The sequence below is a fragment of the Leuresthes tenuis genome, unplaced genomic scaffold, assembly GCF_036924035.1.
Source record: "Leuresthes tenuis unplaced genomic scaffold, fLeuTen1.0.hap1 SCAF_18, whole genome shotgun sequence".
NCBI lineage: Eukaryota > Metazoa > Chordata > Actinopteri > Atheriniformes > Atherinopsidae > Leuresthes > Leuresthes tenuis.
In genome coordinates this window covers 27,892,388-27,916,466 of record NW_027325372.1, presented here as the reverse complement: position 1 = coordinate 27,916,466, position 24,079 = coordinate 27,892,388, and the positions used below count along the sequence as shown (strand labels likewise).

General features: G+C 43.0%; 6 non-coding genes across 6 annotated transcripts; 5 read left to right on the top strand and 1 right to left on the bottom strand.

Moving 5' to 3' along the window:
* Nucleotides 1–191, top strand: LOC140275752 (U2 spliceosomal RNA). Its single transcript, XR_011908471.1, has one exon. It is a non-coding gene; the product is annotated as a U2 spliceosomal RNA (small nuclear RNA).
* A 411-nt stretch (nt 192–602) lies between these two features.
* LOC140275855 (U5 spliceosomal RNA) lies at nt 603–716 on the top strand. The gene has a single exon (XR_011908564.1). It is a non-coding gene; the product is annotated as a U5 spliceosomal RNA (small nuclear RNA).
* A 275-nt stretch (nt 717–991) lies between these two features.
* LOC140275983 (U2 spliceosomal RNA) lies at nt 992–1,179 on the top strand. The gene has a single exon (XR_011908679.1). It is a non-coding gene; the product is annotated as a U2 spliceosomal RNA (small nuclear RNA).
* Nucleotides 1,180–19,269: 18,090 nt separating this feature from the next.
* LOC140276423 (U5 spliceosomal RNA) lies at nt 19,270–19,383 on the top strand. The gene has a single exon (XR_011909018.1). It is a non-coding gene; the product is annotated as a U5 spliceosomal RNA (small nuclear RNA).
* Nucleotides 19,384–19,695: 312 nt separating this feature from the next.
* LOC140276093 (U2 spliceosomal RNA) lies at nt 19,696–19,879 on the top strand. The gene has a single exon (XR_011908779.1). It is a non-coding gene; the product is annotated as a U2 spliceosomal RNA (small nuclear RNA).
* A 3,230-nt stretch (nt 19,880–23,109) lies between these two features.
* On the bottom strand, nt 23,110–23,223 carry LOC140276321 (U5 spliceosomal RNA). Its single transcript, XR_011908924.1, has one exon. It is a non-coding gene; the product is annotated as a U5 spliceosomal RNA (small nuclear RNA).
* Between the last annotated feature and the right edge of the window lie 856 nt (nt 23,224–24,079).

Genomic DNA, 24,079 nt, shown 5'->3' with positions numbered 1-24,079 from the left:
ATCGCTTCTCGGCCTTTTGGCTAAGATCAAGTGTAGTATCTGTTCTTATCAGTTTAATGTCTGATATGTCCTCTTTGCGAGGACTACATATTAAATGGATTTTTATCAATAGGAGTTGAAAAAGGAGCTTGCTCCGTTCACTCCAAGCATCGACCCGGTACTGCAGTGCCGCTGGGAATGGTGCGCTCTCCTCTGCTCTTGTGAAAAAGCAAACAGCGGTGCAGGATGGAAGTTTCAGGGAGCCTAAGATGAAACTTTCTTTTAATCTGCTGAGAAAAGAGAGTGAATGCGAAGCAGACTTTAACACGGCTCTGGGAGCGAGCCGAGTGCGGGCTAACCGGGAGAATTGCTTGAAAGAAACGCGACACCGAATGAGCAGTCAGAACAAAGCTTCAATACGGTGTTCCCGTGTTGTTTGTGGCTGCCTTGTCTTTTGCACAGAGTAAAAGACAAGGCAGCCATCGAATAGGGCCCGATTGTTCCTACTTGGTCAGCCGAGGAGCAAGGGGGGGGAGCAAGCGTCTCAACCAAGCAAAGCTCACCATGGGGAAGGTGGCTATGCCAACTAGCCTGATGCCCTGCTCCCGCAGTGATGGATAATCGTACACTGGTTTCTCTTCATAATGTACAAGTCTTTCGCCTTTTACTAAAGACTTCCGTGGAGAGCAGCACTAATGAATTGTTTCTATTTTTGGCAGGCTTTACCTTTGCGGGGGAAGCCCTTTCTGTCTGTGCAAAAGAAATCTTGTTACTGTGCAGAGTGACTTCTCTGAGTAGAGTCGCCTTACTTGTTGCGACTGTGCCGATGTTGCTTGAATGGTGCTCGCTGGAGCGTGCTGTAGTGTAAAGTTATACCATTTAAAAGGGTTGAAGAGTGCTCAGTGCAGCGGGTGGGCGGAGGTGCAAAGTGACACTATGGCCATAAAAAGAACACCGCTACAAGTGCGCATTGTGCCAGGAAGGGCCCTCGGACGTGAACCAGTGGACAGATATCGCTTCTCGGCCTTTTGGCTAAGATCAAGTGTAGTATCTGTACTTATCAGTTTAATATGTGATATGTCTATGCGAGGACTACATATTAAATGGATTTTTATCAATAGGAGTTGAAAAAGGAGCTTGCTCCGTTCACTCCAAGCATCGACCCGGTACTGCAGTGCCGCTGGGAACGGTGCGCTCTCCTCTGCTCTTGTGAAAAAGCAAAGAGCGGTGCAGGATGGAAGTTTCTTTTAATCTGCTGAGAAAAGAGAGTGAATGCGAAGCAGACTTTAACACGGCTCTGGGAGCGAGCCGAGTGCGGGCTAACCAGGAGAATTGCTTGAAAGAAACGCGACACCGAATGAGCGGTCAGAACAAAGCCTCAATACGGTGTTCCTGTGGTGTTTTTATAAAATGCGGTGTAAAAAAAGGTGTGAATGCCCCATAGAAAACTAATAGGTGAATCGGAAGTGTTCGGCTGCAAGAAGGTGTGAATGTCCGACTATATTTGGTGAAAAGCAGGTGAAGCAAGGTCTGAATGCCCAACCTTACATCATCAAAAGCGAGATCAGAGGTTTTTGGCTGCAAGAAGGCCATAGTTTGCCAAAAGCGGGTAAGGTGCGAATGATCGGCTAAATATCAACAAAAGTGGGGGCGGAGGTCTTCGGATGCAAGTGGGTGTGAATATCCCACCATACAAGTATGGTGGAGAGGAAGCTGTGAATGGCCGACCATAGTTTGCAAAAAGCGGGTGAGAAAAGGTGCGAATGTCCAACCATACATGATCAAAACAGGGAGCGGAGGTGTTTGGCTGCGACAAGGTGTGAATGTCCACCCATAATTAATGAAAAGCGGGCAACAAGTAGGTTCGAATGCCCAACCATACATCATCAAAAGCAGGAGTGGATGTGTTCGGCTACAAGAAGGTTTGAATGTCCGAGCATAGTTTGTAAAAAGCGGGTAAGAAAAGGTTCGAATGCCCGAACATACACCATCAAAAGAGGGAGCGGAGGTGTTCCGCTGTAAGACGGTGTGAATGTCCGACCATAGTTGGTAAAAAGTGGGTATGAAAAGGTTCGAATGCCCAAATTCGGCTGCAAAAAACTGTGTTCGACTGCAAAAAGGTGTGAATGTTCGACTAAATTTTGTAAAAAGCGGGTAAGACAAGGTGTGAATGCCTGACAATGTATGATCAAAAGCGGGAGCGGAGGTGTTCAGCTGCAAGAAGGTCTAAATGTCCATTTTTAATTGCTAGAAAACATGAAAGAAAATTTTCGAAAATCAATCCGCACATGATCATAAGTGGGAGAGGAGGTGTTCAGCTGCAAGAAGGTGTGAATGTCCTACCATAATTGCTGAAAAATGTGTTAGAAACGGTAAGAATGCCGGACCATACATCCTCAAAAGCTAGAGAGGTGGTGTTCGGCTGCAAGTAGGTGTGAATGTCTGACTAAAGTTCAAATATATTAACAAAAGCGGGAGGAGAGGTCTTTGGATGAGTGGTTGAGAATTTCCAACCATAATCTATAAAATGCGGTGAAAAAAAAGGTGTGATAGATACCTAAAAGGTGGAGCGGAAGTGTTCGGCTGCAAGAAGGTGTGAATGTTATATATATAGTTGGTGAAAAGCAGGAAAAGAAAGGTCTGAATGCCCAATCTTACATCATCAAAAGCGAGATCAGAGGTGTTTGGCGGCAAGAAAACGGGTAAGGTGTGAATGACCGACTAAATATCAACAAAAGTGGGGGCGGAGGTCTTCGGATGCAAGTGGGTGTGAATATCCCACCATACAAGTATGGTGGAGAGGAAGCTGTGAATGGCCGACCATAGTTTGCAAAAAGCGGGTGAGAAAAGGTGCGAATGTCCAACCATACATGATCAAAACAGGGAGCGGAGGTGTTTGGCTGCGACAAGGTGTGAATGTCCACCCATAATTAATGAAAAGCGGGCAACAAGTAGGTTCGAATGCCCAACCATACATCAACAAAAGCAGGAGTGGATGTGTTTGGCTACAAGAAGGTTTGAATGTCCGAGCATAGTTTGTAAAAAGCGGGTAAGAAAAGGTGCGAATGCCCGACAAAGTATGATCAAAAGAGGGAGTGGAGGTTTTCGGCTACAAGAAGGTTTGAATGTACGACCATAGTTTGTAAAAAGCGGGTAAGAAAAGGTGCGAATGCCCGAACATACACCATCAAAAGAGGGAGCGGAGGTGTTCCGCTGAAAGACGGTGTGAACGTCCGACCAAAGTTTGTAAAAAGCAGTTAAGAAAAGGTTTGAATATCCAACCAAACATAATCAAAAGTGGGAGCAGAGCTGTTCGACTGCAAGTAGGTGTGAATGTCCGACCATAGTTGGTAAAAAGCGGGTAAGAAAAGGTTAAAAAACCCGACTGTACACAATCAAAAGAGGGAGCGGACGTGTTTCGCTGCAAGAAGGTGTGAATGTCCGAGCATAGTTTGTAAAAAGTGGGTAAGAAAAGGTTCGAATGCCAGAACATACACCATCAAAAGAGGGAGCGGAGGTGTTCCGCTGTAAGAAGGTGTGAATATCCGACCATAGTTGGTAAAAAGCGGGTAAGAAAAGGTTCGAATGCCAAAATATACACCATCAAAAGCGGAAGCCGAGGTGTTCGGCTGCAAGTAGGTGTGAATGTCAGATCATAATTTGCAAAAAGCTGATGAGAAAGGTGTGAATGACCGACAATAATTGCTGAAAAATGTGTTAGGAAAGGTAAGAATGCCGGACCATTCATCATCAAAAGCGGGAGAAGAGGTGTTCAGCTGCAAGAAGCTGTGAATGTCCAGCCATAATTACTCAAAAACGGGTACGAAAAGGTAGTATTGCCAGACCATAAATGATCAAAAAAGGGAGCGGAGGTTTTCCGCTGTAAGAAGGTGTGAATATCCGACCATAATTGGTAAAAAGCGGGTAAGAAAAGGTGCGAATGCCCGACAATGTATGATCAAAAGAGGGAACGGAGGTTTTCGGCTGCAAGAAGGTCTAAATGTCCAACCATAATTTGTAAAAACCGGGGAAGAAAAGGCTCGGAAGCCCAACTATACACCATCAAAAGCGGGAGCGGAGGTGTTCAGCTGCAAGAAGGTCTGATTGTCCATCAATAATTGCTAGAAAACATGAAAAAAAAATTTCGAATATCCAACCGCACATGATCATAAGTGGGAGAGGAGGTGTTCAGCTGCAAGAAGGTGTGAATGTCCACCCATAATTCCTCAAAAATGGGTAAAAAAAAAGGTGCGAATGCCTAACCATACATCATCAAAAGCAGTACTGGATGTGTTAGGCTACAAGAAGGCTTGAATGTCCGAGCATAGTTTGTAAAAAGCGGGTAAGAAAAGGTTCGAATGCCCGAACATACACCATCAAAAGAGGGAGCGGAGGTGTTCCGCCATAAGAAGGTGTGAATGTCCGACCGTAGTTGGTTAAAATACCCGACTGTACACAATCAATAGCGGGAGCGAATGTGTTCGGCTACAAGAAGGTGTGAATGGCCGACCATTTTTTGTAAATAGTGGGTAAGAAAAGGTGCGAATGCCCGACAATGTATGATCAAAAGAGGGAGCGGAGGTTTTCGGCTAAAAGAAGGTCTGAATGTCCAACCATAATTTGTAAAAACCGGGGAAGAAAAGGCTCGAAAGCCCGACTATACACCATCAAAAGCGGGAGCAGAGGGGTTCAGCTGCAAGAAGGTCTGAATGTCCATCAATAATTGCTAGAAAACATGAAAGAAAATTTTCGAATATCAAACCGCACATGATCATATGCGGGAGAGGAGGTGTTCAGCTGCAAGAAGGTGTGAATGTCCACCCATAATTCCTGAAAAATGGGTAAAAAAAGGTGCGAATGCCCAACCATACATCATCAAAAGCATGTGTGAATGTCAGATCATAATTTGCAAAAACCTGATGAACACATCAAATTTGGATCAGCAGGTGAAACAGTCCACTCCATTTCTTTCTGACATGTAGCAACAAACTCTCCCACACCTTGTCACTGCCAGTGTGTACGTTTGGCCAAGGAAATGTGAGGGCGAGTACCACAAACATTAAAAAAATCTAAGTTCTCTGGAGTCAATAAAGTAGGCGCACATATTTTTTCACTTCTTCTCATAGTCATTGTCAGGCCCCAAAGAAATGTGTGATGTGCAGTGCAAATCAGCAGGTTGCATGAAATCAGAAAGGGGTGAAACTAACGCTTTTGCTTCTTCCACTAGTTGTTGTGAAAAAGGAGAGCTGGGAAGTTTCCACTCATAAGCATATGTAAGTGCAGATGAATCAAACTGCACTGCTGTGAAAACTTTGTCAGGCTGTAACATAACGTTAACACCCTCTGGTGTAGAAGTTAAAATAATGCCTAATTTACACATGAGATCACAGCCCATCAGGTTAATGGGACACAACTCTGATAACAAAAATGAGTGTTTGAAGGAGAGCCCATCTGGAGTGACACACGCAATGGGCGATGTCATTTTCTCCTTCACAACCTGGCCTGATGCAGACATAGAGTAAACGTGGTTTCCACTTAACTTTGGAGGACAATCAAACTCCCCTGACGTCACTACTGATGAACATAAGTTCCTATATTCTGAGAGAAATATCTTTGCTCTAGGACGGAAATAGCATGCAAAACTTTACGACGTGAATCACAGTCGGCAAGCGTTTCTTCACTACACAGAGCAGGAAAAATGTGTGAGTGTGTTTGTGCTATCACCCATTAGTGGAGGCTCCGCTGCCACGTGACGTCCAGAACCTGCCTCCCACCCTCAGTCAGCCTTTTGCCCAATTTCATCACTTTTCAGCTGTGGACACAGCCACAGTAAAAACAAATATTCGGATCATAGCTCTGGCGTGGCCCATTTCGACCTCCTCTCCCACACGTCCACGTCTTCGACTTCGGCCTCGTCCTCTGTTTAAACCAACTGCGTAATACATGGTCATGGCTGCCAAATGCAGCTCCTTTTCACACTTGTCCTATATCTTAAGCGTCTCAACTTGGCTCTCAGCATGGCGAGCATATCGGCGAACGTCAGCCAAACGAGGACCCTCACACCATCCCACGTAAATGTTCTTTACTTCAGTGGCGACATCTGGCATGAGGCCTTTAATTATTGCATTGCATGCAATACTCTCCCATGGTCCTGATTCATTACCCAAATCCCTTGGTCTCTGATGACCGCTGTGCTTGCTGACTTCCTCAAGGATGCGGTGTACAAAATCATCAGTCCCTTCACCGGGTTTCTGTTTGCAGGTGTAAATGTGGGACATATTGATTTTGGTTGGAAATTGAGTGGTGATGGCTTGACACAGTCTTTGGATGGCTGCTTCATATTGAGCGTTATCATTATGTCCTCGTTCACTGTTGGTAGGTCGCAAATCCAGTTGTAGCATACTGGCCTCTATTTTGCAGAGGTCGGTCAGTTTGAACTTTTTTGCCAATATGCGACGCAATTCAACCCCGGTCGGGCAGAATTGTGCGCAGAAATCTCGCAACTCGTCAGCAAAATGGGGTCCAGAAATCTCTGGATCTGGTAAGCATTGTTATGCTTCCATGATGTCAGTCTCAGTCCAGGGTCGATAAACCAGTAATGGTCCAGTGGGAACTGCAACTTTAACCATAGGCATGGTTTGAATCTGGTTTTGTTTTTTCTCACGTTTAGATCTCTGAAGTCCAGATTGTGGGTAAAGGATTTTTGTCACTTGCGTTAAAAGTTCTTGGGCAGGTACGCTGGAGAACCAAACGTCTTCCTTTTCCTCATCATCAGACCTATGTAACTGATGTTGTGAGAATGATGGAATTTCTTCCCGAGGGAGGATGGAAGAAGTCCCTTCTTCCCGAGAGCCAGAGGCTTGTGGCAGGGCTGGCTGTTGTTGTTGCAGGCGTCGTGGAGGGCAGGAGTCCAGGTCTGGATCCGGCACAGCGAGAGCGCTCAGGGTGGGGTAAAGAGGTGCAGAAGGAGAAAAAGTGTTATCAGTGGAATATGGTGATGGTTTAAAAGAAGATTCAGTCTTAATCAGAGCTGAATTATCTTTTCGTCCACATACTAAATTATTATCATCATTCCGTCATGGCATTCGTTTAACATTTTCCTTTCTTTCTCTTAATACACTTTATTTTTTCCAACATTCTATACCTTTCTTACTTCTTATTTAAACTTAATTTTCTTTTTTTTTGCTTCATCTCTTTCTCATATTTGCAAAACTTTTCTTCTAATTTTCTTATTTCTAACATACTAAAAGAACCTTCAGGTGGAAAACCTCTGGACCATATTTCTTTTTCATTTCAACATGCTTAGGTCCCCCGGTAGGGTCAAAAGTCTGAGACCTACTGTTTCCCATTCTCAGACTTGGAATGGGGAAATATATTCCTTCACTCAAAGGACGTCTCCAATGAGGACCTTAATCTGTACTCACACTTCTTCGGAGTACTTCACACTTCTTCGGACTGCTTCAAAAGTTTCCCTTACCCATGAAATCTCTGTCTCACTAATGACACAACTGGGAAACCCTCTTTTATTCAAATAAAAACTAAAAAGCAGTCCTATCATCTCAGACTATCATATTTAAAAAATGATCCCAGCGCTGGTATTCAGGAAAAGGACCTGCCAGTCCTCTCTCTCAGAAAAGGCCTTGGAGGTATGAGGCTGGAACAGCTACTTCAGTCCAGGCTGGCCATGCACTGCGGTCCGGTCCAGAGACACCAGTCGAGGGATCCTGTTCGTGACGCCAAAATTGTGGACATAGAAGGGACTGTTGAAGGTGTGAATGTCCGACCATAGTTGGTAAAAAGCAGGTAAGAAAAGGTTAAAATACCCGACTCTACACAATCAATAGCGGGAGCGGAGTTGTTCGGCTAAAAGAAGGTGTGAAAGTCCTACCATGGTTTGTAAAAAGCGGGTAAGAAAAGGTTCGAATGCCAAAATATACACCATCAAAAGCGGAAGCCGAGGTGTTCGGCTGCAAGTAGGTGTGAATGTCAGATCATAATTTGCAAAAAGCTGATGAGAAAGGTGTGAATGATCGACAATAATTGCTAAAAAATGTGTTAGAAAAGGTAAGAATGCCGGACCATTCATCATCAAAAGCGGGAGAAGAGGTGTTCGGCTGTAAGATGGTGCGAATGTCCGACCATAGTTGGTAAAAAGCGGGTAAGAAAAGGTTCGAATGCCCGAATATATACCATCAAAAGCGGAAGCGGAGGTGTTCGGCTGCAAGAAGGTGTGAACGTCCGACCAAAGTTTGTAAAAAGCAGGTAAGAAAAGGTGCGAATGCCCGAACATACACCATCAAAAGAGGGAGCGGAGGTGTTCCGCTGAAAGACGGTGTGAATGTCCGACCATAGTTGGTAAAAAGCGGGTAAGAAAAGGTTCGAATGCCCGAATATATACCATCAAAAGCGGAAGCGGAGGTGTTCGGCTGCAAGAAGGTGTGAACGTCCGACCAAAGTTTGTAAAAAGCAGTTAAGAAAAGTTTCGAATATCCAACCAAACATAATCAAAAGTGGGAGCAGAGCTGTTCGACTGCAAGTAGGTGTGAATGTCCACCCATAATTCCTGAAAAATGGGTAAGAAAAGGTGCGAATGCCCAACCATACATCATCAAAAGAAGAAGTGGATGTGTTCTGCTACAAGAAGGTTTGAATGTCCGACCATAGTTTGTAAAAATTGGGTAAGAAAAAGTTTGAATGCCCGAACATACACCATCAAAAGAGGGAGCGGAGGTGTTCCGCTGTAAGATGGTGTGAATGTCCGACCATAATTGGTAAAAAGCGGGTAAGAAAAGGTTAAAATACCCGAGTGTACACAATCAATAGCGGGAGCGGAGTTGTTCGGCTACAAGAAGGTGTGAAAGTCTTGTGAAAGTGAAAGTGTTCGTTTGTAAAACGCGGGTAAGACAAGGTGCGAATGCCCGACAATGTATGATCAAAAGAGGGAGCGGAGGTGTTCGGCTGCAAGGTCTGAATTTCCAACCATAATTTGTAAACACCGTTGAAGAAAAGCCTCGAAAGCCCGACTATACACCATCAAAAGCGGGAGCAGAGGTGTTCAGCTGCAAGAAGGTCTGAATGTCCACCAATAATTACTGAAAAATGGGTAAGAAAAGGTGTGAATGCCCAACTATACATCATAAAAAGCAGAAGTGGATGTGTTCGGCCACAAGAAGGTTTGAATGTCCGACCATAGTTTGTAAAAGGCGGGTAAGAAAAGGTTCGAATGCCCGAACATACACAATCAAAAGAGGGAGCGGAGGTGTTTCGCTGCAAGGTGTGAATGTCCGAGCATAGTTTGTAAAAAGTGGGTAAGAAAAGGTTCGAATGCCAGAACATACACCATCAAAAGAGGGAGCGGAGGTGTTCCGCTGTAAGAAGGTGTGAATGTCCGACCATAGTTGGTAAAACGCGGGTAAGAAAAGGTTAAAATACCCGACTCTACACAATCAATAGCGGGAGCGGAGTTGTTCGGCTAAAAGAAGGTGTGAAAGTCTACTTCGCATTCCGCACCTCCACCCACCCGCTGCACTGAGCACTCTTCAGCCCTTTTAAATGGTATAACTTTACACTACCGCACGCTCCAGCGAGCACCATTCAAGCAACATCTTTGCACTCCAGCTTCGAACATCGGCACAGTCGCAACAAGTAAGGCGACTCTACTCAGAGAAGTCACTCTGCACAGTAACAAGATTTCTTTTGCACAGACAGAAAGGGCTTCATCCGCAAAGGTAAAGCCTGCCAAAAATAGAAACAACTCATTAGTGCTGCTCAACATTGTACTTTGCAGTAAAAGAAAGAGCAAATCTAAAGATTCAGGAATCCGAGAATAAGCTTACTTCCATGAGTTCTTCACGATTTCGGATTTTGCTATAAAATGAATTCCTTCACTCAAACTAAATTAAAACTGCTAAACCGCTAATCTGTTACATGTAAGGCAGATGTCAAATTCACCGAAATAGGATCTAAGGGTATTCGGCCAATCGAGCTGTAGCAGCTTTGGTAAAAGAGTATAAGTTGAAGAGTTTGTGAATAAAGGTGTGCGCACACATAGTGAGCTGTAGGAAAATAGGCACGGAGCAATGCCGGCTGGGGTATACGTTCTTGTATGTTGTCTGACTGTTTGATTTGAATGTGTTGTGTAAGTGTCCTGTTGAATGTTACATGTTTGGGCTTTGACACTTCACTGTGGTTGTTAACTGTGTGGTGTGTCCTGAAATGTTATATGTTTGGGCTGTGTGACAGGCTTAATGCTTGTCAGTAGCTACCCACTTATTCATATATAGCAACTGACAACATAAGAAGTCTGGACATACTTTGATAGTAGTTGTAGAAGTATCCTTATTGATAATAGATAAACTAATTCATAGTGATAGAACAGTAGATGAACAGGTGCCTGCACATGTCTCACGAAAATAAAATGGGTGTATGATTGCTGACGGCAGAGCAATACTGCCAAACTTATGAGTTCTTGTGGCAAACTTGATTCAGTGTCTTGACGTGTATACGCTGTTTCGCTGACTTGATTGTCACAAGAAACAAAGTGTGTTTGATAAGATCCGACCATTTTATTACGGGAGGATCAGTATGTATGGATTCTGATGTGACTGATAAACCCATTCGTATCGTAAGCATAATCTAATACGTGAGACAACGCCCTGGCACACAATCAAAAAAAAAAAGAGAGAGCGGTTTTGTGTCCCCACAGTCCATAATGTAGAAAAGAGAGAAAAAAGCCTTTCTGATTTGGTGTGTGTGCTCATAGTGCAGAGTGTAGAGAAAAGAGAGAAAAGAAAGCCGTTTTGGTGTCACGGGTGTTGTGACTTACACATGCAAGTGGGTGTGAATATCCCACCATACAAGTATGGTGGAGAGGAAGCTGTGAATGGCCGACCATAGTAAAAAGCGGGTGAGAAAAGGTGCGAATGTCCAATCATACATGATCAAAACAGGGAGCGGAGGTGTTTGGCTGCGACAAGGTGTGTATGTCCACCCATAATTAATGAAAAGCGGGCAACAAGTAGGTTTGAATACCCATCATCAAAAGCAGGAGTGGATGTGTTCGGCTACAAGAAGGTTTGAATGTCTGACCATAGTTTGTAAAAAGCGGGTAAGAAAAGGTTCGAGTGCCCGAACATACACCATCAAAAGAGGGAGCGGAGGTGTTCCGCTGTAAGACGGTGTGAATGTCCAACAATAGTTGGTAAAAAGCGGGTAAGAAAAGGTTAAAATACCCGACTGTACACAATCAATAGCGGGAGCGGAGTTGTTCGGCTACAAGAAGGTGTGAAAGTCCGACCATGGTTTGTAAAAAGCGGGTAAGAAAAGGTGCGAATGCCCGACAATGTATGATCAAAAGAGTGAGTGGAGGTTTTCGGCTGCAAGAAGGTCTGAATGTCCAACCATAATTTGTAAAAACCGGGGAAGAAAAGGCTCGAAAGCCCGACTATACACCATCAAAAGTGGGAGCGGAGGTGTTCAGCTTCAAGACGGTCTGAATGTCCATCAATAATTGCTAGAAAACATGAAAGAAAATTTTCGAATATCAAACTGCACATGATCATAAGCAGGAGAGGAGGTGTTCAGCTGCAAGAAGGTGTGAATGTCTACCCATAATTACTGAAAAATGGGTAAGAAAAGGTGCGAATGCCTAACCATACATCATCAAAAGAGGGAGCGGAGGTGTTCCGCTGTAAGACGGTGTGAATGTCCGACCATAGATGGTAAAAAGAGGGTAAGAAAAGGTTAAATTACCCGACTGTACACAATCAAAAGAGGGAGCGGAGTTGTTCAGCTAAGAGAAGGTGTGAAAGTCCGACCTTGGTTTGTAAAAAGCGGGTAAGAAAAGGTTCGTATGCCCGAATATACACCATCAAAAGCGGAAGCGGAGGTGTTCGGCTGCAAGATATTGTGAACGTCCGACCAAAGTTTGTAAAAAGCAGTTAAGAAAAGGTTCGAATATCTAACCAAACATAAGAATGAGTCTTTTCCGCTGTAGAATGCCCGACTATAGACCATCAAATGCGGGAGCGGAGGTGTTCGGCTCTGAGTAGGTGTGAATGTCCGACCATAATTGCTGAAGAATGTGTTAGAAAAGGTAAGAATGCTGGACCATACATCATCAAAAGCGGTAGAGGTGGTGTTCGGCTGCAAAAAGGTGTGACTGTTCGACTAAAGTTTGTAAAAAGTGGGTAAGACAAGGTGCGAATGCCTGACAATGTATGATCAAAAGCGGGAGCGGAGGTGTTCAGCTGCAAGAAGGTCTACATGTCCATCAATAATTGCTAGAAAACATGAAAGAAACTTTTCGAAAATCAAACCGCACATGATCATAAGTGGGATAGGAGGTGTTCAGCTGCAAGGTGTGAATGTCCACCCATAATTCCTGAAAAATGGGCAAAAAAAAGGTGTGAATGCCCAACCATACATCATCAAAAGCAGGAGTGGAAGTGTTCGGCTACAAGAAGGTGTGAACGTCCAACCAAAATATGTAAAAAGAAGTTAAGAAAAGGTTCGAATATCCAACCAAACATAATCAAAAGCGGGAGCAGAGCTGTTCGACTGCAAGTAGGTGTGAATGTCAGATCATAATTTGCAAAAAGCTGATGAGAAAAGGTTCGAATGCCCGACTATACACCATCAAAAGCGGGAGCAGAGGTGTTCCGCTGTAAGACGGTGTGAATGTCCGACCATAGTTGGTAAAAAGCGGGTAAGAAAAGCTTAAAATAGCCGACTGTACACAATCAATAGCGGGAGCGAAGTTGTTCGGCTACAAGAAGGTGTGAACGTCCGACCATGGTTTGTAAAAAGCATTTAAGAAAAGGTTCGAATATCCAACCAAACATAATCAAAAGCGGGAGCAGAGCTGTTCGACTGCAAGTAGGTGTGAATGTCCAGCCATAATTACTCACAAACGGGGGAAGAAAAGGTAGTATTGCCAGACCATACATGATCAAAACAGGGAGCGGAGGTTCAGCTGCAAGAAGGTGTGAATGTTCGACTAAAGTTTGTAAAAAGCTGGTAAGACAAGGAGCGATGTCCCGACATTGTATGATCAAAAGCGGGAGCGGAGGTGTCCAGCTGTGAGTAGGTGTGAATGTCCGACCATAATTGCTGAAAAATGTGTTAGAAAAGGTAAGAATACTGGACCATACATCATCAAAAGCGGGAGAGGTGGTGTTCGGCTGCAAGAAGGTGTGAAAGTCCGACAATGGTTTGTAAAAAGCGGGTAAAAAAAGGTTCGAATGCCCGAATATACATCATCAAAAGCGGAAGCGGAGGTGTTCGGATGCAAGAAGGTGTGAACGTCCGACCAAAGTTTGTAAAAAGCAGTGAAAAGAGAGAAAAAGCATTTCGTGAGTTCTGCATGATTTGGGATTTTGCTTATAAAATGCATTACTTCACTCAAACTATGTTAAAACTGATTTGTCCTTCATATTTACCATGTCTAGAAATATTTAAACAAAAAAACAACGTTGTACTTTGCAGTAAAAGAAAGAGCAAATCTAAAGTTTCAGGAATCCGAGTATAAGCCTGCTTTCCTGAGTTCTGCACGATTTCGGATTTTGCTATAAAATGAATTGCTTTGCTCAAACCAAGTTAAAACTGCTTTGTCCTTCCATATTCATCAATGTCTAGATCGACTTCAACAAAGACTTTGCAGTAGAAGAAGTTGAAATCCATCTACACATTGATAAATATGAAGGACAAAGCAGTTCCCACTTGCCCATAAGAAAATAAGCTTATTCTCGGATTCCTGATCCTTCAGTGTTGCTCTTTCTTCTACTGCAAAATACAATGTTGTTCTTTGTTGAAGTCAATCTAGACATTGATAAATATGAAGGAAAAAGCAGTTTTAACTTGGTTTGAGTGAATGAATTAATTTTATACATAAAATCCGAAATCGTGCAGAACTCATGAAAATAAGCTTATTCTCGGATTCCTAAAACTTTTGATTTGCTCTTTCTTTTATTGCAAAGTACAACGTTGTTTTTTTGTTTAAATCTATCGAGACATTGATAAATATGAAGGTAAAAGCCGTTTTAACATAGTTTGAGTGAAGGAATTAATTTTATAGATAAAATCCCAAATCATGCAGAACTCCTCAAAAGGGAGGTATGGCTTAATCACAAGTGTGGCTCTTTCTCATTCAGGGTAATATGAGGAAGTTTATGCTTGAAATATATGTAGAAATGGGTACATATGAAGGACAAAGCAGTGTTAACTTAGTTTGCGTGAAGAAATTCATTTTATACATAAAATCCGAAATCGTGCAGAACTCATGAAAATAAGCTTATTCTCGGATTCCTAAAACTTTTGATTTGCACTTTCTTTTACTGCAAAGTACAACGTTGTTTTTTGTTGAAATCTATCTAGACATTGATAAATACCAGCCGAAACTCTGCTGCCGCTTTTGATAATTTATGGTTGGGCATTCTTACCTTTTCTTACCCGCTTTTTACAAATTATGATCTTACATTCACACCTACTTGCAGTCGAACACCTTCTCATCCACTTATGATCATGTGCGGTTGGGCTTTCGCACCTTTTCTTACCCATTTTTCAGTAATTATGGGTGGACATTCAGACCTTCTTGCAGCCGAAAACCTCCGCTCCTCTTTTGATCATACATTGTCGGGCATTCACACCTTGTCTTACCCGCTTTTTACAAACTTTAGTCGGACATTCAAACCTTCTTGCAGCTGAACCACCTCCGCTCCCTGTTTTGATCATATATGGTCTGGCAATAGTACCTTTTCTTACCCGTTTGTGAGTAATTATGGCTGGACATTCACACCTTCTTGCAGCCGAACACAACCTCTCCCGCTTTTGATGATATATGGTCCGGCATTCTTACCTTTTCTAACACATTTTTCAGCAATTATGGTCGGACATTCACACCTACTCACAGACGAACACCTCCGCTCCCACATTTGATGGTGTATAGTCGGGATTTCTCACCCTTTCTCATCAGCTTTTTGCAAATTATGATCTGATATTCACACCTACTTGCAGTCGAACAGCTCTGCTCCCGCTTTTGATTATGTTTGGTTGGATATTCGAACATTTTCTTAAAGCTTTTTACAAACTTTGGTCGGACGTTCACACCGTCTTGCAGCCGAACACCTCCGCTTCCGCTTTTGATGGTGTATAGTCGGGCATTCGAGCCTTTTCTTACCCACCTATTACTTACTATGGTTGGACATTCAAACCTTCTTGTAGCCGAACACATCCGCTCCTGCTTTTGATGATGTATGATTTGGCATTCGCACCTTTTCTTACCCATTTTTCAGTAATTTTTGGTCGGACATTCACACCTTCTTGCACCTGAACACCTCTGCTCCCGCTTTTGATGGTGTATAGTCGGGCTTTCGAGCCTTTTCTTCCCCGATTTTTACAAATTATGGTTGGACATTCAGACCTTGCAGCCGAAAACCTCCGCTCCCTCTTTTGATCATACATTGTCGGGCATTCGCCCCTTGTCTTACACGGTTTTTACAAACTTTAGTCAGACATTCACACCTTGCAGCTGAACCACCTCCATTCCCTATTTTGATCATGTGTGGTCTGGAAATGCTACCTTTTCTTCCCCCGTTTGTGAGTAATTATGGCTGGACATTCACACCTACTTGCAGCCGAAAAACCACCTCTCCCGCTTTTGATGATGTATTGTCCGGCATTCTAGTCTTTTCTATCACATTTTTCAACAATTATGATCTGACGTTCACACCTTCTTGCAGCCGAACACCCCCGCTTCCGCTTTTGATGGTATATATTCGGGTATTCGAACCTTCTCTTACCCGCTTTTTACAAACCATGGTTGGACTTTCATACCTTCTTGTTGCTGAACAACTCCACTCCTGCTTTTGATGATTTATGGTTGGGCATTCGCACCTTTTCTTACCCATTTTTCAGTAATTATGGGTGGATATTCACACCTTCTTGCAGCGGAACACCTCCTCTCCCGCTTATGATTATGTGCGGTTTGATATTCGAAAATTTTCTTTCATGTTTTATAGCAATTATTGATGGACATTCATACCTTCTTGAAGCCGAACACATCCACTCCTGCTTTTGATGATGTATGGTTGGGCATTCGAACCTACTTGTTGCCCGTTTTTCATTAATTATGGGTGGACATTCACACCTTGTCGCAGCCAAACACCTCCGCTCCCTGTTTTGATCATACATTGTCGGGCATTCGCACCTTTTCTTACCCGCTTTTTATTAACTTTAGCCGGACATTAACACCTTCTTGCAGCTTAACCACCTCCGCTCCCTGTTTTGATCATGTATGGTCTGGCAATACTACCTTTTCTTACCCATTTGTGAGTAATTATGGCTGGACATTCACACCTACTTGCAGCCGAACACCACCTCTCCCGTTTTTGATGATGTATGGACCGGCATTCTTACCTTTTCTAACACATTTTTCAGCAATTATGGTTGGAGATTCACACCTACTCACAGCCGAACACCTCCGCTCCCGCATTTGATGGTGTATATTCGGGCATACGAACCTGTTCTTACCCGCTTTTTACAAACCATGGTCAGACTTTCACACCTTCTTGTAGCTGAACAACTCCGCTCCCTCTTTTGATTGTGTACAGTCGGGCATACAAATCTGTTCTTACCCGCTTTTTACAAACTATGGTCGGACATTCACACCTTCTTGTAGCCGAACACATCCACTCCTGCTTTTGATGATGTATGGTTGGGCATTCGCACCTTTTCTTACCCATTTTTCAGTAATTATGGGTGGATATTCACACCTTCTTGCAGCGGAACACCTCCTCTCCCGCTTATGATTATGTGCGGTTTGATATTCGAAAATTTTCTTTCATGTTTTATAGCAATTATTGATGGACATTCATACCTTCTTGAAGCCGAACACATCCACTCCTGCTTTTGATGATGTATGGTTGGGCATTCAAACCTACTTGTTGCCCGTTTTTCATTAATTATGGGTGGACATTCACACCTTGTCGCAGCCAAACACCTCCGCTCCCTGTTTTGATCATGTATGTTTTGACATTCGCACCTTTTCTCACCTGCTTTTTACTATTGTCGGCCAATCACAGCTTCCTCTCCACCATACTTGTATGGTAGGAAATTCTCACCCACTCTCATCCGAAGACCTCTCCTCCCGCTTTTGTTAATATTTAGTCGGGCATTCGAACCTTTTCTAACCCACTTTTTACAAATTATGGTCGAACATTCCCACCTACTTGCAGCTGAATACTTCCGCTCCACCTTTTAGTGATGTATGGTTGGCATTTGCACCTTTTGTTACCCTCTTTTTATACTGATTGCTGAAGATTAAGTTGTTCTTTCTCAAACTACAATTTTTTTTTAATTGTTGAAACTTGATTTGAAGTGGATAAATAAGGAGGACAAACAGTTTTAAGTCACGCTGATAGAAGAAATTAATTTTATAGCAAAATCTGTATTTCGTCATATGTCGAGAGATGCTTATTGCTGAAGAAGTTCTTTCTCATTCTACAAAGTACAACGTTGTTTATCGTTGAAACTTGATTAGACATGAATAAATATGAAGGACAAAGCAGTCTTAACTTGGTTTGAGTTAATGAATTCGTTTTATAGGAGAATCCGAATTCGTGCTTATTTTCGGATTCCTGAAGAATGAGTCTGGTTCTTTCTCATAATACAAAGTTTGTTGTTTATTGTTGAAACTTCATCAGAAGTGAAGAAATAAATGAATGCCTATCAACAAATGTGGGATCTAAACTCTACTGCTTCCTCTAAAATAATTTATTTTCTCAATTCAGAAATGTGTGTGTGTAAGTCACAACACCCGTGACACCAAAACGGCTTTCTTTTTTCTCTTTTCTCTACACTCTGCACTATGAGCACACACACCAAATCAGAAAGGCTTTTTTCTCTCTTTTCTACATTATGGACTGTGGGGACACAAAACCGCTCTCTCTCTTTTTTTTTGATTGTGTGCCAGGGCGTTGTCTCACGTATTAGATTATGCTTAAGATACGAATGGGTTTATCAATCACATCAGAATCCATACATACTGGTCCTCCCGTAATAAAATGGTCGGATCTTATCAAACACACTTTGTTTCTTGTGACAATCAAGTCAGCGAAACAGCGTATACACGTCAAGACACTGAATCAAGTTTGCCACAAGAACTCATAAGTTTGGCAGTATTGCTCTGCCGTCAGCAATCATACACCCATTTTATTTTCGTGAGACATGTGCAAGCACCTGTTCATCTACTGTTCTATCACTATGAATTAGTGATCTATTATCAATAAGGATACTTCTACAACTACTATCAAAGTATGTCCGGACTTCTTATGTTGTCAGTTGCTATATATGAATAAGTGGGTAGCTACTGACAAGCATTAAGCATGTCACACAGCCCAAACATATAACATTTCAGGACACACCACACAGTTAACAACCACAGTGAAGTGTCAAAGCCCAAACATTCAACAGGACACTTACACAACACATTCAAATCAAACAGTCAGACAACATACAAGAACATATACCCCAGCCGGCATTGCTCCCTGCCTATTTTCCTACAGCTCACTATGTGTGCGCACACCTTTATTCACAAACTCTTCAACTTATACTCTTTTACCGAAGCTGCTACAGCTCGATTGGCCGAATACCCTTAGATCCTATTTCGGTGAATTTGACATCTGCCTTACATGTAACAGATTAGCGGTTTAGCAGTTTTAATTTAGTTTGAGTGAAGGAATTCATTTTATAGCAAAATCCGAAATCGTGAAGCACTCATGAAAGTAAGCTTATTCTCGGATTCCTGAAACTTTAGATTTGCTCTTTCTTTTACTGCAAAGTACAACGTTGTTTTTTTTGTTTAAATCTTTCTAGACATGGTAAATATGAACGACAAAGCAGTTTTAACATAGTTTGAGTGAAGGAATTCATTTTATAGATAAAATCCCAAGAGTCTGCAGAGAAAAGAGAGTGAATGCGAAGTAGACTTTAACACGGCTATGGGAGCGAGCCGAGTGTCGGCTAACCGGGAGAATTGCTTGAAAGAAACGCGACACAGAATGAGCGGTCAGAACAAAGCCTCAATACGGGATTCTCGTGGTGTTTTTGTTGCTGCCTTGTCTTTTGCATAGAGTAAAAGACAAGGCAGCCATCGAATAGGGCCCGATTGTTCCTACTTGGTCAGCCGAGGAGCAAGGGGGGGGGGGGCAAGCGTCTCAACCAAGCAAAGCTCACCATGGGGAAGGTGGCTATACCAACTAGCCTGATGCCCTGCTCCCGCAGTGACGGATAATCGTACTCTGGTTTCTCTTCATAACATACAAGTCTTTCGCCTTTTACTAAAGACTTCCGTGGAGAGCAGCACTAATGAGTTGTTTCTATTATTGTCAGGCTTTACCTTTGCGGGTGAAGCCCTTTCTGTCTGTGCAAAAGAAATCTTGCTACTTTGCAGAGTGACTTCTCTGAGTAGAGTCGCCTTACTTGTTGCGACTGTGCCGATGTTCGAAGCTGGAGTGCAAAGTTGTTGCTTGAATGGTGCTTGCTGGAGCATGCGGGAGTGCAAAGTTATACCATTTAAAAGGGCTGAAGAGTGAGTGCTCAGTGCAGCGGGTGGGCGGAGGTGCAACGTGACACTCTGGCCACCTATGGCCATAAAAAGAACACTGCTACAAGTGCGCATTGTGCCAGCAAGGGCCCTCGGACCTGAAACAGTGGACAGTTATCGCTTCTCGGCCTTTTGGCTAAGATCAAGTGTAGTATCTGTTCTTATCAGTTTAATATGTCCTCTATACGAGGACAACATATAAAATGGATTTTTAAGAATAGGAGTTGAAAAAGAAGCTTGCTCCGTTCACTCCAAGCCTCGACCCGGTACTGCAGTGCCGCTGGGAACGGTGCGCTCTCCTCTGCTCTTGTGAAAAAGCAAACAGCGGTGCAGGATGGAAGTTTCAGGGAGCCCAAGATGAAACTTTCTTTTAATCTGCTGAGAAAAGAGAGTGAATGCGAAGTGGACTTTAACACGGCTCTGGGAGCGAGCCGAGTGCGGGCTAACCGGGAGAATTGCTTGAAAGAAACGCGACACCGAATGAGTGGTCAGAACAAAGCCTCAAGACGGTGTTCCCGTGGTGTTTGTGGCTGCCTTGTCTTTTGCACAGAGTAAAATACAAGGCAGCCATCGAATAGATTGTTTCTACTTGGTCAGCCGAGGAGCAGGGGGGGGGGGGCAAGCGTCTCAACCAAGCAAAGCTCACCAAGTAGGAACAATCGGGCCCTTTTCGATGGCTGCAACACCTGAAAGAGATATTGATGCGAGACCCGATCAAATGCTTTTTCAAAGTCTAAATTTAAGATGACAAGCCGGGTGTTTCTGTCTCTAGCGTAATCAATGATGTCTCGAATCAGTACGAGGCTGTCGGTGAGTTGTCTCCCTGAGATGGCACAAGCTTGGTCTGGGTGAATTACCTCCTCTAAAACAGAGGACATCCGTGTCGCTAAAACCTTGCTAAAAAGTTTACAGTCAAAGTTTAAAAGTGTGATGGGCCTCCAATTCTTTAGGTCAGTCTTATAATTTTTTTTATAAAGTAGAGTCACTATTCCCACTCTAAAACTGTCAGGCAGTCGGTCGAGTTTTTCAAAATCTTTAAAAACATCTAAAATGTCTGATGATAAAAGGTCCCAATAGGTCAGATAGAATTCTGCAGGAAGCCCGTCTAAACCCGGAGCTCGACTTCTCTTAAAACCTGTTAGGCATTTTTTTAACTCTAAAGCAGTAAAATTCTGTGTCAAGTGTGCATTCTCTTTTACGGTTTTGTCAACGAATTTTAAGATTTCTGCCGATGTTTCCAAGTGCACTGGTTTCTCTTTGTACATGTTACTATAAAAGGTATGTACAGTTTCAATCATCTCTTGTGTGGATTTTGTTAAAAACCCATCTTCTCTTTTTAGATTTTGAATACACTCCTTTTTATTTATAACTTTCTTTCTTTTTCCTGCTCCCTGCTTCTTACAAAAATTCCTTTACTCTTTATTTCTGCTAAAACTGACATTTCCTTTTTGACATCTTTGATTTCTTCTTTAAAGTCTATGCCACACTGATTTAGTTTAAAGTAGCTCTGTAAGCGTTTATGTAGTCCCATCATACATCTATTCTCTTTCCTTTTTTTACGTTTACCTTGCTGTTTAAAAAAAGTCTGGGTCGTTTCCTTCACCATTTCCCACCATTGTGCATGTGTTTCGTAGAGGTCTTGAAGGGTCTGCCACTCTTTATAACATTCCCTGTACTGACTGACTATGATTTCATCCTCCAACAGGGAACAGTTGAGTTTCCACAGACCACTTCCTACCGTCACACCAGAAGGGGGTGAAAGGGTGCAGGAGAGCATAAGGTGGTCTGAAATGAAAACAGGGGTTATTCTAACATCAGTGGGTGGGCAATCTCTAGTAAAGAAATAATCAATGCGAGAGGCTCTGGTGCCATCATGACTAAACTAGGTGAAGCCCTCCTCTCTGGGATGCATGGTTTTAAAACAGTCAGTAAGCTTAAAATCCCTGCATATGCCCTGAAGTAAAATCGAAGTCTTATCCACTTTAAAATCTACCCCTGCTCTTTTTCTATCTTTCCTGCTCAAGATACAGTTAAAATCCCCTCCTACAACTAAAGGTACTTGCCCTAGCATGTAAAGCTGTATATCTTCTAAAAGGTCATACCTTTAATTTTTTCCATTGAAACCATAAATATTTAAGAGGTTAAAGTCTTGCCCCATAAAATTCAAGTGTGCTAAAAGTGCCCGTCCGTCTCTCACCACTGTGCTACCTTTCACCAGAACATGCAGATTTTTAATTAGAATGACCACACCATCATTTTTATTTTGATTTGAGCCACTCCATATCGATAAATGGGGCCACGTTTCCTCCCATTGTCTATGGTTTTTTAAAAAAGGTAGTCCACATTCTTGTATTAAAAACACATCTGATTTTATGGAGTCTAAGAAGGATAAAATACTCTGGGCTCTTGTCTTTGATTTCACACTTCTCACATTTAGTGTTGAGAAGGTGAGAACCATTAAAAGCATAAAGGAAAGTAGGTATGTCATTTTCGTTTTTCTAAGTTATCAAAACAAATTACACACAGGTTATTTCTTGGGAAACTAGCTCTTCCTTCATTTCTTTAGGTGAAAAGTGAGTAGGGTGATCTATATTTCCTTTTCGGACTCTCGGTGTTGGCCTCTGACGCAATGTTGCATTTAACTTTGAGTCCCTGGGGGTTGATTGCAGAGCTGAAGTTAAAAAGGAGACCTCATTTGGTGAGTCGGAGGGGAAGACTCTAGGTTCTTCCACTGAAGAACTGTCTGAAAGGGACCTAACCCTTCCCCTCTTCTCTGATACCACTGGGGAATCAGAGGCTCAGATGCCGTCCTCTTCGGCTGTTGACCTTCGGGGAGGTGAGTATCTTTACTAGACTCACCTGTCTGCTCTTCCTCCTCATTTAGCGTAGCTCCACCCTCTGCCTGTGAATTCTCACAGACTTCAACACTGAGTGGTGAGGCCTCTACAGGCCCCTCCCCTTTTTGCTCCTCACTTCCAATCCAAGCTTTTGGCGGGAAGTTTGAATTTATTGGGTCAACCTCTTCACTTTGTTCACCAACTGCCACCTTTGGTCCTTCTCTTTGTTGGCTTGACTGTGGCTTTACCGTCTTTAATTTGTTGGCAAAAGATTTAGGGCAATCTCTGAAGAGGTGATTTAATTCTCCACAGAGATTACATTTCTTGCCATTTGGACACTCTCCAAAAGTTTGCCCAATTTCTCTGCTCTTCCCACATAACACCTTGGTACAAGCCTCAACCAGGTGCCCATGCTCACCACACTTGCGGCAGAACTTGGGCTGCCCCTGGTAGTGGATGTAACCTCGGTTTTCAAGGTGGCCAGAGTGTCGCCCACCCGCTGCACTGAGCACTCTTCAGCCCTTTTAAATGGTATAACTTTGCACTCCCGCACGCTCCAGCAAGCACCATTCAAGCAACAACTTTGCACTCCAGCTTCGAACATCGGCACAGTCGCAACAAGTAAGGCGACTCTACTCAGAGAAGTCACTCTGCACAGTAAGAAGATTTCTTTTGCACAGACAGAAAGGGCTTCACCTGCAAAGGTAAAGCCTGCCAAAAATAGAAACAACTCATTAGTGCTGCTCTCCACAGAAATCTTTAGTAAAAGGCGAAAGACTTGTACGTTATGAAGAGAAACCAGAGTACGATTATCCGTCACTGCGGGAGCAGGGCATCAGGCTAGTTGGCATAGCCACCTTCCCCATGGTGAGCTTTGCTTGGTTGAGACGCTTGCCCCCCCCCCCCCTGCTCCTCGGCTGACCAACTAGGAACAATCGGGCCCTATTCGATGGCTGCCTTGTCTTTTACTCTGTGCAAAAGACAAGGCAGCAACAAAAACACCACGAGAATCCCGTATTGAGGCTTTGTTCTGATCGCTCATTCGGTGTCGCGTTTCTTTCAAGCAATTCTCCCGGTTAGCCCACACTCGGCTCGCTCCCATAGCCGTGTTAAAGTCTACTTCGCATTCACTCTCTTTTCTCAGCAGACTCTTGGGATTTTATCTATAAAATGAATTCCTTCACTCAAACTATGTGAAAACTGCTTTGTCCTTAATATTTACCATGTCTAGAAAGATTTAAACAAAAAAAACAACGTTGTACTTTGCAGTAAAAGAAAGAGCAAATCTAAAGTTTCAGGAATCCGAGAATAAGCTTACTTTCATGAGTGCTTCACGATTTCGGATTTTGCTATAAAATGAATTCCTTCACTCAAACTAAATTAAAACTGCTAAACCGCTAATCTGTTATATGTAAGGCAGATGTCAAATTCACCGAAATAGGATCAAAGGGTATTCGGCCAATCGAGCTGTAGCAGCTTCGGTAAAAGAGTATAAGTTGAAGAGTTTGTGAATAAAGGTGTGCGCACACATAGTGTGCTGTACGAAAATAGGCAAGGAGCAATGCCGGCTGGGGTATATGTTCTTGTATGTTGTCTGACTGTTTGATTTGAATGTGTTGTGTAAGTGTCCTGTTGAATGTTACATGTTTGGGCTTTGACACGC